General features: G+C 32.2%; 1 protein-coding gene and 1 pseudogene across 1 annotated transcript in view; both read left to right on the forward strand.

Annotated features, from left to right (window-relative positions):
* ZNF804B (zinc finger protein 804B) overlaps nucleotides 1-16,009 on the forward strand; it is a 459,373-nt gene that overhangs the window by 138,926 nt on the left and 304,438 nt on the right. The window lies entirely within an intron of this gene.
* LOC123647490 overlaps nucleotides 12,502-16,009 on the forward strand; it is an 89,995-nt pseudogene continuing 86,487 nt past the window's right edge.

Consider the following 16,009-nt stretch of genomic DNA (forward strand, 5'->3'; position numbering starts at 1 on the left):
TGAATGTCTATTAGATTAGAAAAAAATGCTGTGCTTTATTCTATGAACTGTCATACTCACTTTAATAAATATGTTAACACTCAAATAACCCTACAATATCTTAAAAACACACAAAATTAATTCTCCAAAGGGCCTCATTCAGTTACTTGTAAATAGTAGATGCTCATTCAATGTAGATAAACTGTTTTTGGATCTATTTTACAATTTAAGAGACTCAAGCTGTGAATCTTTGCACTTTCCTTCTCCATATTTAGGTGAGAATATGTTTCATCTGCTCTCTACCTTAAGCAGACTGTTGTATAATCCTCCCTTCTGCTCAATATTTATGGAGACTAGATCCAATGCAAGTGTGATTGAAAAATCATAGGGAAGATGTTCTGCAAAATGAGAGCAATATCTCTCTACATCTGGTAATCCTACCAGCAGTTGTAAAACTCACACTATTCCCTCAGCAAGCCTTTCTGCATGCCTGAGTGTGCAGGTGTCATAAGAGTTTAAAAGTCTCAGATCTAGAAGAGTAATAAATATGTGTACCATTAAAATAACTTTGGAATAGAAGAAATAGATTAACCGAAGATTGGATTACAAAGTAAGAGAGTGGGCAGATAATTAGGGAAAATTTAGAGGATGTGATTTGTCATTTTAATTCAAGTTCTGAAGAAATTTAAGAATGTTTTGGTATAAGAGAAAGAAACAGAAAAACAATGTTAGGGTAACATTTTATCTGATGTCAGAGAGGTTAAATTGGGCACAGGAGCCTATTATAAAATAAAGGAATTTACATAAGTGTGAAAGAACAATTGCAGAAAGATAGAGAATCATAGCCTAAGTAGAGTTTTACCTTAATAGGCAATAAAAGCATGTCTTTGTTTGTTTATGACATGAAAAGCTTTGTAGTACCTAAATATTTCTTAACTCTCTTACCCATTTGAAGAAAGCTTTCTGCCTACATTCTACCATTCAAATTCTGTTCCTTCTTTAGTACCCACCACAAAGGTTTATTTCATTTTATATATATGTATATTCATAATATATCTTATTATATATAATTTATATATTGATATTATATATTTATATACTTACATAAATATAATTTGGTTTTTTTTTTTACTTGTTTGCACATAATGTATTATAAGGCTACACTACCAGAACCCAGTGATATCTCTTTTTGGATCACTTACTTAGCAATTAATCCCTTATTCTTTTGAGGCAAACTTTTTGTTTTGTTGTTATTTTTCATTGAAGAATAATTTACATATAAAACAAAAGCAAAGATCTTAAGTATTCAGCTTTTGTGCTTTAACAATTATACATACACACGTAACCACACTTTTACCAAGATTATAACATTTTATCCACTACAGAAAGTTCCTTTGTACCCTTTTCTAGTCAACTCCCTGTCCTGTTTCTAAATTTTATTGTTACAGATTACTTTTTCTGGTTATATTATTTATATATTTGGAATTGCAGTATATCTATTTTATGTATGTTTTTGAGGTTCACCCCTATATTTTTAGTTTGTTACTGTGTATTCCCAAGTAGTATTCTATCTTATGACTATACAATAATTTACTTATCTATTTTCCTGTCACAAATTTATGCTATTCCCAATTAAAAAATGATTGGTGGGTGTCTACTTTATAAGAAACCACAAAAACAGCTCTCTCAAGTAGTTTCACTATTTTGTACTCCCTTCAGAAATGTATATTAGTTCTTCTTGCTCCATATTCTTGTCAACATTTGTTGTTGTTATTCTTTTTTACTTGTTGTAGTCTTTTGTGAAGTCTCTGTTCAAATATTTAGTCTACTTTTAATTGGGTTGCTTGTCTTTTCATTATTTATTTTTAAAAGTTCTTTGTGTATTCTAGACATTATCTTTTGTCAGATATATTAATGTTATATAAAATACATGTTTTCCAATCTATGGCATGCCTATTTATATTCTTAAGTTCTTAAGTTTCTTAATGTTGTTTGTTGGTGAACAAAAATTAATTTTAACCAAGTATAATTTATCAGTGTTATTATAGTTATTGTCCTATTTAAGGGATCTTTACTGGTACTTAGGCTATAAGTACATTCTCCTATGCATTCTTCTGGAAGCTAAATGGTTTTGAATTTCACATTTTGTCTATGTTCATCCCAGATTATTTTTTATGTATAAAAGGAGATAAAGGTGAAAGTTTATCTTCAAAGTTTATTTATTTCCATTAGGTTTCATGGGTTTTTAAACTAATTAATTAATTTAGCTCTTTATTTTTTATTAGTCAACTTTTCACATAAAACCTTATCTTCTCAATATGGTTGTAAATACGTTGCAAGTATTTTGAGAACTAAGACTATTTTTTCCTATTTCTCTATATCTACAAAGTGTAGATTTTCAGTTTTTAACTATTTTTAATGAAAACTATATTTGAAATGATGTGTCCATTATTATTATTACTGTTAAATTTAAAGTGATTAGTTTTACTTGCCTAGATATTTATTCAATAAATCACAAATTTTAGTAGGAGTTGTAGATGGAACAATTGGAGAAAGCTACAAAAAGAGGAAAGAACAGTATTTACTAGATACTTTCTCTCAGAAGCAACCTTTTAGAGTTAGGTTGGTCTTGGTAATTGCAAATCATTTGATAATGTTGTTTGGACTATCCACCGAAAACAGCATTACTCTTTAACTTACCTAAGACAAGTGGGTTCACAATGGCAAACAGTGATATCTGGTAGGGTTATGTTAATGTCTTGATAGCATTTATTCTTCTTTATTTAACTTTCATTTGGCTGTGTGATTCCTAAGAGCTGAGATTGGAATGTAATAAACTAATGAGATCATTAAAATAGTTAAGAATATTATAACTCTCTTTATGAAAAAAATGCAAAAATACATACATAATGTATTCAGGAGAATTTTTAACTTAAATTCATTACTTCTGCCAGTTTCTGGAGACGGCACAAAGAACAGTATCTTTTCTATTCTTAAGGAGCTTAGAATCTGATGCATTTTTTAGCATCATCTGCATTCTTAAACATTGTATTTTCCTCTTGTCTACATGACACAAATGGATTTGCTGATGAAATCATTTAGCTGTCAAAATGATAATTATTTCTAGTAAAAAATAGTAAAAGATATGCTGCTTTCCAAGAAGCCAAACTTTACTTTTGTGAATGCCTCAGGACTGCTAAGAGGCAATGACATTATAGTATTGCTAAAGTGGCAGGCTGTAAATAAAGCTGACTTAGCAAATTTGTAGACTTTTCCAAAAAGGGCAACTGGACCAAAAGCACTGACTGTATTAATAGTTAAAGTCTGGATTGTGGGAAAAAGTCTTTCCGATTCCCATTGAATGTGCCTAAGGGAACACTAGATAGCAGGTGGGTTTGTGGGCAGATGCTCTGCTCATTTATCTCTTATAACTTCTTTACATCAGTTCCTCTTTAAATTCAGGACCTCAGGTAACTAAGAGTGACAAATTAAACTGAGGTTTGAAAATGGAAATGAATTTCCTCTTATGGAAAATTTATCTTGAATTTAGTCCAGTCAAGGGTAATCTAAAATGCCTTGGAGAGAGGATTTCACAGAAATTTTTTAGTTACTAGAAGGGCCCATGCTTGGTACATCCTCCCTATTCTCTTTTATTATTTTTCTTTCATTATTGCTCCATGCTGATGCTCTCTTTCTGGTTACAAAATGAGGGACATGTAACCTAAAGATAGTTTCTTCCCTGATGGCAGGTGACCAACACTAGAAGTGGAACACCAGCTGACCCTGGTCAGTGCCTGATCATTCTCTCAGATATTTTAGCAAGCCCTCTGCTTGCTGAACCTTCAACATAGCAACTAGCAGACACTTACACACAAATCATGCCCAGAAAATGTTCAATTTTGGTTTCTTTGTACAATTCACTAATGTAGAATGTGCATTAATGATTATGTTTCACATTTAAATTATATAAAAACTTCCAAGAATAATTGCTAAATAACAGTGGCAACAGCACATTTTGAAAATTAAGTGTATGAGTTTATTTTTTTCAAAACATATTGTTGACAAATGGATTACATTTTCACTTAAACATGATATGTATTTTGGCTTCTAAGTCTTTGGTTTGTTTATTGGGCAATTTGAATTCAGAAAATATAAATCTAGGGATTGAGTAGGACACAGTATTGTTATAATAAAAATATTTCAGTCTAAGTTAGAATTTAAAAATGTTTCAAATTTGGAACCTTGTTTCTGAGTTGTATATAGTTTCATATTTAAGCCAATCTATTTTTAAAAAACAGCATAGATCATATTATCTATCCCCATCCCTTTTTAGGCTAGCAGGTATTTATTTATATGCTGATGAGAATTATGTTAGAAATAATGTATGTATATTTTTAGGTAACTGGACATGATTTTGATAATATCAATCAAGTTTTCAGAAAAAATGACTTGTATATCTTTCTTTAATTTCAAAATATTAAAGGGGTACAAATGTTTTAGGTTACATGGATCACTTTTGTAATGCTTGAGTCTTGGCTATAAGTGTTCCCATCACCCAAATAGTGTTCATTGAACACATTAGGCATGATTTTGTCCTTTCTCTCCTTCCCCTGGCTGAGTTTTACTTCCCTCTGTGTACATGTGTGCTCATCAATTAGTTCCATTTTAATAGTAAGTACATTTGACATTTGTTTTTCTATTCTTGAAATACTTGATTTAGGAGAATGGTCTCCAGTTCCATCCAGATTGTTGCAAAAGGTATTAATTCATCTTTTTTATGGCTGAGTAGTACTCCATGGTATACATATACAACATGTATTAATTTACTCATGAATTGATGAGCACTTGGGTTGACTCTACATCTTTGCAATTGTGAATTAATTGTACTGCAATAAACATTAGAGTACAGGTGTCTTTTCGATGAAAAGTCTTCTTTTCCATGGGTAGATACCCAATAGTGGGATTGCTGGATCTAATGGTACGTTAACTTTTAGTTCTTTGAGGAATTTCCATACTGCTTTCCGTAGGGGTTGTAATAATTTGCAGTTGCACTAACAGTGTATAAGTATTTCTTTCTCTCTGCATCCACACCAGCAGATATTGTTTTTGGACTTTTTAATAGAGGCAATTCTAACTGAGGAAAGGTGATATTCACTGAGGTTTTAATTTGCATTTCCATGATGATTAGTGACATTGAGAATTTTTTCATATGCTTATTGAGCATTTGTCTTTTCTCTTTTGAGAAGCTTCTGTTCATGTTTTTCCCCACTTTGTAATAGGACTGTTTGTTTTTTACTTGCTGATTTGCCTTGAGTTCTTTGTAAATTCTAGATATTAGCTCTTTATTGAATGTTTAGCTTGTAAATATTTTCTCCCATTCTGTAGGTTGTCTATTTGCTCTGTTGATTGTTTCTGTAGCTGTGTAGAAGCTTTTTAGTTTAACCAAATCCCGTTTATTTATTTTTGTTGTTACCATGATTGCCATTGGGTCTTTGCCTAGGCTGATATCTAGAAGAGTTTTTCCTATATTTTCCACTAGAATTCTTGTGGTTTCATGCCTTAGATTTAAGTCTTTTATCCATCTTGAATTAATTTTTGTGAGTGGTGAGAGGTAGGGGTCTTGTTTCATTCTTCTGCATGTGGCTATCCAATTTTCTCAGCACCATTTATTGAATATGCTTCTTTTCCCCAGTGTATAGTGTTCTCTGCTTTGTTGAAGATCTGTGGTTATAGGTAGATGGTTTTATATCTGACTTTTTTATTCTGTTCCATTGGTCTATGTTTTTATTTTTGTACCAATACCATGCTGTTGTGATTACTATGGCTTTGTAGTATAGTTTGAAGTCTGGTAGTGTGGTGCCTCCAGATTTGTTCTTTTTGATTAAAATTGCTTTGGCTATTTGGGCTCTTTCCTGATTCCAAATGAAGCATAGAATTGTTTTTTCTAGATCTGTGAAGTATGATGTTGGTAATTTGATGGTGATTTCATTGAATTTGTAAATCACTTTGGGTAGTATGGACATTTTAACAATGTTGATCTTACCTGTCCATGAGCATGATATGTTTTTCCATTTGTTTGTATCCTCTGTGATTTCTTTCCTCAGAGTTTCATAGTTCTCCTTGTAGAGATATTTAACTTCCTTGGTTAAGTATTGATATATTCCTAGGCATTTTGTTTTCTTTGTAGCTATCATGAATGGTATCTAGTCTTTGATTTGACTCTCAGCTTGACTGTTATTGGTACATAGAAATTCTACTGATTTATATACATTGATTTTATATCCTGAGACTTTGCTGAATTTATTTACCAATTCCAGTAGACTCTTGATGGAATCTTTGGGGTTTTTAGATACAAGATCATATCAGCAGGGAAGAGTGATAGTTTGACCTTTTCTTTCCTGATTTGGAATTACTTTCCTTGCCTGATTTCTCTGGCTAGGACTTCCAGTACTATATTTAATAGAAAGGATGACTGTGGGCATCCTTGTCTTGTTCCAGTTCTTAGGGGGTATCCTTTCAACTTTTCTCCATTCAGTATGGTGTTGGATGTGGATTTATCATATATGGCTTTCATAATTCTGAGATATGTTCCTTCTGTGCCTAGTTTCTTGAGAGTTTTTATTATGAAAATGTGATGGATTGTGTCAAATGCTTTTTCTGCATCTATTGAGATGATTATATAGTCTTTGTTTTTGCTTCTGTTATGTGGTGAATCACATTTAGTGATTTATGTATGTTCAATCATCTTTGCATCCCTGAGATAAAGCTCACTTGGTCCTGGTGGATTATTTTCTTGATGTGATGTTGAATTTGGTTTTCTAGTACTTTACTGATGATTTTGCATATATATTCATAAGCAATATAGGTCTGTAGTTTTCCTTTTTTCTGTGTCCTTTCCTGGCTTTGGTATCAAGGTATTACTGGCTTCATAGAATGAGTTGGGGGGGAGGATTCCCTCCTTCTCAATATTATGGAATAATTAGTGTATTATAGGTAGCAGGTCTTCTTTGTAGGTCTGATAGGATTAGACTGTGAATCCATCTGTTCCAGGGTTTTTGTTATTGTTGGAAGGTATTTTTCATTACTGTTTCCATCTCACTCTTTGTTATTGGTCTGTTGGGGAGTTCTGTTTCTTCCTGGCTGAGTCTTGGGAGTTTGCATGCTTCCAGGAACTTGTCCATTTCCTCTGTGGTCTCCAGTTCATGCACGTGGAGATTTACATGGTATTCATGGATGATGTTTTGTATTTCTGTGGTATCAGTTGTAATGTCACCTTTTTCATTTCTGATTGAGCTTATTTGGGTCCTTTCTCTTCTGTCAATTAATGTTAATGGACCGAATACTCCTCTCAAAAGACATAAGCTGGCTAAAAGGATAAGTCCAAGTATCTTCTGTCTCCAGGAAATACATCTAAACCACAAGGATACACACAGACTCAATATGAAAGGATGGAAAAAAATATTCCACAAAAATGGAAATCAAAAGAGAGCAGGTATAGCCATTTTCATATCAGATAAAATTGACTTCAAGCCAACAAAGGTAAAGACAAAGAGGTTCATTCATTATATAATGGTAAAGGGAGCAATTCAGTAAGAAGACATAACAACCCTAAATATACATATATATGCCCAACACAGGAGCTCCCAGATACATAAAACAAATTTTACTAGAGCTAAGCAAAGAAATAAATAGCAACATCAAAATTGGTGGGGACCTCAACACCCTATGTCAGAGCCTGACAAATCATCAAAGCAGAAAATAAGCAAAGAAACAATGGACTTAAACCAAACTCCAATTCAAATGGACCTCAGAGACATTTATAGAGCATTCTACCCAACAGCTACAGAATACACATTCTTCTCAGCAGCACATGTGACATTCTCCCAGATTGATCATGTCTTAGGCCACAAAACAGATCTCAAGAAATTTCAAAAAATTCAAAATCATACCATGTACCTTCTCAGACCACAGTAGAATAAAACTAGAAATCAATCACAAGAGAAACACTCAAACCTACACACAGTCATGGAAGTTAAACAACCTGCTGCTCAGTGATTTTTGGGTCAAGAATGAAATTAAGATGGAAGCCAAAATTTTTTTTAAACTGAATGACAAAAGGGACACGAACTATCAAAATCCATGGGACACAGCAAAAACATACCTCAGGGGAAAAATCATAGCCTTAAATGCCTACATCCAAAATACTGAAAGATCATAAATTGAGAACCTAACATCATACCTCAAGGAACTAGAAAAGGAAGAATAAACCAAATCCAAAACCAGCAGAAGAGAAGAAATAATGAAAGTCAGAACAGAATTAAATGAATTGGAAAGTAAAAAAACAATGCAAAAGATTAATGAAATAAAAAATTGGTTCTTTGATAAAAATCTATTTTTTAAAGATTTTAAAATTTTAAATTTTAACAGAACAATTCCTGATGATACAAACATATTTCAGATATATGTACTCATACTACCCACTACCAATAACCTTTGCCTTCTCTGATTAGCAGTGTTGGCTTGTGAACTCTAAATTCCCAAGGTATATATTATCACAAAAGAACCAGTGACATATTAAAACTATTTGGGGTTATGCATAATATGTTTTTAGAAAAATGTTCCCAATAGAGATTCTGTTCTATCTTAATTGAAAAATTAAAAATAAGTATACATTATTAACAAACTGTATAACTGAACTTAATGGTTGAGATGGCCTATGCTTTTATAAATGGAAGAAATAGTAATGGAAGGAAATTATTTAAGTATCTATTTAAGAATTATTTAATTTTCAGAAATAGATTTTCTTGCTTTATACTTTTTATGTTTATGATCTTGAATAAATTATGCTTTAAGTATAGGGTAATAGACATTGAATATTTTTAATAGCTAGAACTTAGCAAAATGATCACAAAAACAAATTCTAGAAAAAATCAAATATTTGGTCAGGATATGGAGAGCTCAGATTTGAACAAACTTACCTAGTAAGGATGAATAAATTATGACCATTAAGTCTCATAAATATAGAATTATTTCTTAAGTAAAATCGTGATCATAAGGTATTTTCTGAGATTCTTGCATATTATAATCTGTCATACTCATATTGATAATGAAAGCAATGCCTGAGGTTTCAACTGACATAATTTTCCCCTGTATTGCTACTGAACTGCTTCAGAGAGTCCATGCATCTTAGAAACCTTTTTTTATTCTATTTTATTTTTTTAATCAGGAGAAAATGTAAGCAAATTGAAGGAAATTTAGAAAAGATTTAAAGATGAGAGTTATTCAAAATACTTAGATAGATCAGGAAATGAATAAGAGAATTCAAAATTAGTCAATATCTGAAAGAGAGTAAAGCACTATTTAAGGAAAGAAATTATTAATTTGAGATTTCATCAGAAACTAAAAATAAATTAAGATAAGGAACATGTGGGTATTATTATAAGCCAAAACTAGCTTGGTAATGAAGCTTGAGCAATAAAAGAGAATAATCTCTCATGGAAAGATAATAGAATGTCTCTTCACTTAGAGAATTTTGAAACTCAGCAAGATAAACCATCAGCAGCAGTGCTAATGTGGTACAGAAAGGACAAGATAAGCAGTTAGTGAAACTTAGTTCTGCTTTTCATAGTTCAGTAAATCCTTTTAAAGAAACATGAGAATCTATTGGCATATGCCTTGGAAGAAGTATAAAGTATTAGAATTATTGGTGCTATTTGAATTATATGAGCTATAGTATTTGTAATTTTTTGGTTCAGTTAAGTTATGATTGGGGGCTTTAGCTCTCACCATCAAGTCAAAATTCAGGAGCATTGCCGGATGATTCATTCAAGGGGCATCTGTCACATTAAATTTAATATTTGTTTGCATGAGTTATTGCTCTATCAGTTGAGCAGAGTTGAGAAATGAGAGTATCTTGTTTCACTTGAATATTACTTTAAACATGTGCAGAAAATGTTTACATTACAATAAAATTGTGCAGTAAGATTTAAAATCTCACAATGGAAAATGAATTGTATGTTATCACTCATATCTCTACATATCCAAAAATCAATGTAAATAATGGTACCATTGTCATCTATAGTAATTTCCAGAACTTAGGTTTGTTGTACATATATTGGTAAATCAAGATGAATTTTTTTTTCTTCAGTAAAGCGTTCTCTGGCATCAGTGTGCAAGGCCTAGGAGAAAAATAGATTCTTCCTGATTCTGTAATAAAATGAGTTAGTGTTTCCCAGTGAGCTTGGATATGTGTGTGTGTGTGTGTGTGTGTGTGTGTGTGTGTGTGTGTGTATAATCTGTGTTCTCTAGCTATATTTCTTATATATAAAGTGGAAAGCAATTGAAACACATCAAAGGGATATGTCTCATCATGATCTCATCAGCAAATGGCAAGCAAAAAGGATAACAATTTTTAGTTGGCTTGGGCTAGGAAAATCAAGTTAATTAAAGTAATGATTCATTTTGAAGGGGGGGTGCTTATATTTCTCAGCTTTCAAACATCAATAGTATTATGTATTAGTTCTGAATATGTTACATTTCAGTTTAAAGCTTTATGTTTAAATACAACTGAGGAGACATCACCATAAGCCATATATATTTTAGATGCTTTTTTCTGGGCTTGAGGTTCCTTGGGTAGAATTGAAACTTATAAACTATAGATGCCTTGAATCATACTTGGTCACCAAGAAATATAGTGAAAAAATTATTAAAATATATTAAAATTATTGGTATTTAATTATTGGGTAACATGAAACAGATCCATTCATTAGAGTAGATAGGAAAAAGAATTTTAATGATCCATGAGAAAGTAGAAGTTAGGCCCCATTGTTAATCAGAAAAGGACCATGCACTCTGGAATAAAGGAGTACTGATATCCTGTACAAGGAGAGAGATAGCTTAAAAAGCAAGGCATTTTAACATCTATTTGGTCCCTTATAAAGGAAGCACTCTCCATTAAAACAAAATTTAGAATATACTAAGCCCATACATGGCAGGAGAATGGGATATATATTTTTTTCTTTCCTTTTTTTTTTTATTTTAGCATCTTATGGGGGTACAAAAGTTTAGGTTACATATATTGCCTTTGCCCCCCGCCCCCGCCCCAATCAGAGCTTCAAGCCTGTCCATTCCCTAGATGGCACGCATCACACTCATTATGTATGTATACGCCACCTCCCCCTACATCTGCCCAACACCCAATTAATGTTATTCCTAAATGTGCTCTTAGGTCATGATCAGTGAAACCAATTTGATGGTGACTACATGTGGCGCTTATTTTTTCATTCTTGAGATACTTCGCTTAGTAGAATGGGTTCCAGCTCTATCCAGGAAAATACAAGAGGTGCTATATCACCATGGTTTCTTATAGCTGAGTAGTACTCCATGGTATACATATACCACATTTTATTAATCCACTCATGTATTGATGGGCATTTGGGTTGTTTCCACATCTTTGCAATTGTGAATTGTGCTGCTATAAACAGAATGGAGTATTTTTAAAAACTTGTTATGTTGGCTCACAAGTAGCTATATTTTCATTTTGGTTATTCCAAATTTGAACTGAATTACAGTGGTTTTAATATAATATATTTCCTGTGGTCACATGGACTCAGAATCTTTGATCCAGACACATTGCTATCGTAGCATTACTTAAACTGCAAAAGTACCAGATTTCCCTATTGTAATAATTCTGATTAACAGCCTAAGTTCTGAGACAGGCCTGATTCTAAATGTCAGTCATGACCTCCTATATCCTGATCATTACACAGTTCAGTAGAGAAGAAAAGTAGTTGAATTTGTACTCAGACATGTGTTAAGTACAGAAGGCACCAGAGGTGAAGGTCTATCCTTCAAAGCAGTTCCAAAGGAAAAAAAAATTTATGAGCTCTGAGCCTGCATATTATGGGGGAGCCTTGACAGATGCAGAAAGGAGAACTTTGTTTAAATACAGCTCAAACATAGCAAACAATAGCATTATTTCTCTTCACTAAAATATAAGCACCCTGAATCCTGGAATTCAGTATAAAAGGTTTTTTAAAAAAATATCTAAAATGTAGAACCATTTAAAAAATTATCATAAATCAGAAACCTCCTTAAAGATTGCCTGATAATTAAAAAATATGGTCTACAAAATTGTATTATTATTCAAAGGAAATTAGCTCTTGGTTTTGTAGTACAGTATTAATTTTGCATAACTGAAATCACATTAGAGACCATGTTACTGTTAATATAACATTACTACCAGCATTCACCTGGTTGTTTTCAAGATAAATGTAGCATATTACTGCCTTCAAGCTTTTGATCTGGTGGGGGAGGGCAGTGTTCCTTGGGACTGAGTGATAAAATGAGCTAGATTGCAGTTCATTGTGACAACTGGACCAAAAGTTTGTTTTCTGGTATAGTATCCAATAGACTCTTGCAACAAATGTGTTTGTGTAACTATGTATTTAGTTATTGTTACACTGTTCTAAAATGTATGTAAGACAGTTTATAAAACTTTTTCAAATGGGAAAAAGTAAGTACATGAAGAAATACAAAGAGAACACGAATGTGGTTGTAGTAAGTAAAACGAAGCAAGGAGTAAAGTTTACAAACCAAATGCGTGTTGCAAGAGCGGTTACTCTTGCTGGAGGTGAGCCTTAAATTTGACTCTCTACTCTCTAGGAAACAATGTAAATAAGAAACTGGATCAATTCTTTTACTCTATCCATTAGATTAAAAAAAGAGTTTTCTTGAAATTCTGACACATGAGAAATATTTCTTCTAGGTGTCTAATAAAAATAAAACTATAATTTTGATACATTTTTAGCAACATTCTTATAAGAAATGCACTCCACATGTTCAGATTTACCAGAGATCAAATCAATTCTAATCCTACAGCAAATTAACTAAAGGTGGAAAGAATATAACCCCACACTCTAGAAAAAGTTTTAATACTTCACCTCAATATTACATAATTAAGATTTATATTGGATTTCTTGGTACAAATTTTAAAGCAAATATATCAAATAAAGATGGTATTTCAAACTTATTTTCTATGGGACATGACATTGAAAATTTTATTTATAATAAAAATGTATACCATTCAGGTGATGAGTATATTAAAAGCCTAGCCTCCTCCACTATGCAATTCATCCATGTAACAAAAATCCACTTGTACCCCCTAAATTCACATAAATAAAAAAAATAGCTTATACCAATTAATTTGAAGATCCTTATGAGTAAAGTACATTTTATAAATACACCTCTTGTATTATCCTGGATAGAGCTGGAATCCATTCTACTAAGTGAAATATCGCAAGAATGCAAAAACAAACACCACTTGTACTCACCATGAAATTGGTATTAACTGATCAACGCTTAAGTGCATATTTAGTAATAATATTCATTGGATGTCGGGCAGATGGGAAAGGGGAAGTGGGGGATGGGTATATTCACACCTAATGAGTGTGATGTGCACTGTCTGGGGGATGGACACACTTGAAGCTCTGACTCGGGTGGGGCAAAGGCAATATATGTAACCTAAGCATCTGTACCCCTGTAATATGCTGAAATAAAAAAATTATAAATAAATGCACATAAAGTAGCATAAACTCATATTAGTGAATGATTTCTTCTATAGATATGTTAGACAGATCTCACATTTTGATTAAGAAAACTGTTGATTGAACCATCTAATTTGTTCTTACACCTGTTTCATCATCGCAATATCCTGAGATGTTATTCAAAGAATAGAGTCCCAGTCTCCATCACAAGTGTACTGAATCTGAATATATTTAGGGAAGGTGGGTGTGAGTGTTGCATGCAGGAGGAAGAGGTTGTAAAAGAAAAACTGGAAAACTGAAATTTGAAAGAAATTACCAGGAAATTTTGATGTTTTAAATATGTAAAACATTATCTAGTACAAAACTCATTTTATAGGTACAGAAATTATTAATTCATTCATCTATGTACGTATTTATTGAGCATTTTAATGTAGATATATAATTCTCTGAGAATAATTAAAATAAAAATAGATGTAGTCCCTATCTGCTTAGACTTTGTAACCTAAGGACATGAGCCATGTAAGCATTTGCATGACAGCCTAAGTCAACAGAGAATAAGTTTGTAAAGTCAGTGGTGTGGATAGCAAGAGTTATTATATCATATGAAAAGCCCTGAACTAGATATCATTATTGTAGCTATTTTTCTGGGGTCAGTGTTCTCAGTGATAAAATGAGAGCACTAATTTCGATTTTTTTTTCAAGATCCTTTTGTCCCAACAATCTTAAGATTTCATTATTTCAGAGAAGGATGAGAGTGAGGTGGAAGGATGGAAGATTGTGAAAAGGTAGACACAGAGACTGGTAGATGGATGAGGTAAGCAGGGGTGGAAAATAGAGTTGGTGGAAGAGGAAGACTGAGTTAAAACAAGGAATTGAATCATTAAGTCAAGTATCAGGGTTTATTATTAAATAATAATTTCAAAAAGATACCAGCAATTGAGAGACATGGGTGAATGGAGGGTTCTGGGATTCCAAGAATATCTCCCAAGGTCCTTCCTTCTTGCATCAGATATACCCTCTGTCTCAGAGTAAGATGAGAGTGTGTGGGTTATCTCCACCATTTTATGTACAATAATTGTATAGATTATGTGACATTTATAGGGAGCCATACTCCATAAATCCATAGACTTTAGATATTTTTCCTAGAAGAGATTAAAAAATCCTAAACCATAGACTACCTCCTAAAAGAATTTTATGGATTAGGAGGATTCTTACTCATTTGTTTCCTGGAGGGCTGGTTACTAGCATGTTTACTAGAAGATGAGACCAAGTCAACCTGCTTTCTTTCATTCTCATAAGTGTCCCATAATAGAAGAGAGATAGGTCACGTGCTAGCTCAACTCCTTTCTTCCCAGGGAACAAGGTATACATTTAGGGATAAACATGATGTAGCAAGATGACAGTAAGGGTATAATTTGAAGATAAATCTCTATTTTAAGGGCAACAATATTTAAAAATTTGTTTGAGGTTAATTTTCAGGGATACATAACTAACTTCATGGAGTAAAGAACAGTTTAAAGTTTGAAAAATACAAAACATTTTAAAAGAAAATAAATTTTATTCAAAGTTGATCGTTTTGACTTCCTTTCAAAATATTAATACGTGCTTAGATGTTACTTTCTGGGCACAGTCTACAGTAGGAAAGAAATGGCACATGACTATGATAGAGCTTCAGGTTCAACAGGTTTTAGAATTTTGTCAACCTATTATTCCCATCCTATTACTGTCTATATTATATGTTAACATTAATATCCAAAGCAAAGCATGAGATATGTGTTTGTGACTCATTTCATTACTATTATTTTTTATTACTGTCATAATTTATTAACAGTTGTTACTAGCAATTATCATATTTCTGAATGAGACATAATGATTCAAACATGTTCTTTTTTATGATATTTTAATTAAGATACATCCTCTGTTCCTCTTACTTTATTTTGTGGTCACCAGAACTCACAATATGAACTAAATTTTGCACTTGAAATTTTACTTTTTATGAATTACAATCAGATTAATGTTTACTGGACTGTTGCATTCCTCAAATTATTCTGATGAGACTCCAAGAGAGTTAAGATGTCTGTATAATTCATATATATATTTGCATGTAGGTATTAAAGGTCATTTATGTACCAAAGTTAATTTTTATAAAATAGCACTTATTTTAACTAAAAGCTAATTACAGACATATTATTTTATTCTGATTTTCCTCTTGGATAAATATACCTAGTCTGTAAAGAACATATAATGTGCTATTTACCAATGTGACAGCAATCAATGTATTATGTAATTTTAATTTTTTTCACAATAGTAACGTTTAGTTTAAAAGGCCAACATCAAATACTGCATTTAGGCTTTTGTTGTCAATTATGACTTCACTTCTGAGGAAAAAATAAATTAGATATAGTCTGCTAGTAAAGTAGACAGATGCAAGAGTTATCCATCTTAAGTCTCTGAAATTGGAAAGAAAAAATATTTGAAAGTCAATA

The sequence above is a fragment of the Lemur catta genome, chromosome 11 (genome assembly GCF_020740605.2).
Source record: "Lemur catta isolate mLemCat1 chromosome 11, mLemCat1.pri, whole genome shotgun sequence".
NCBI lineage: Eukaryota > Metazoa > Chordata > Mammalia > Primates > Lemuridae > Lemur > Lemur catta.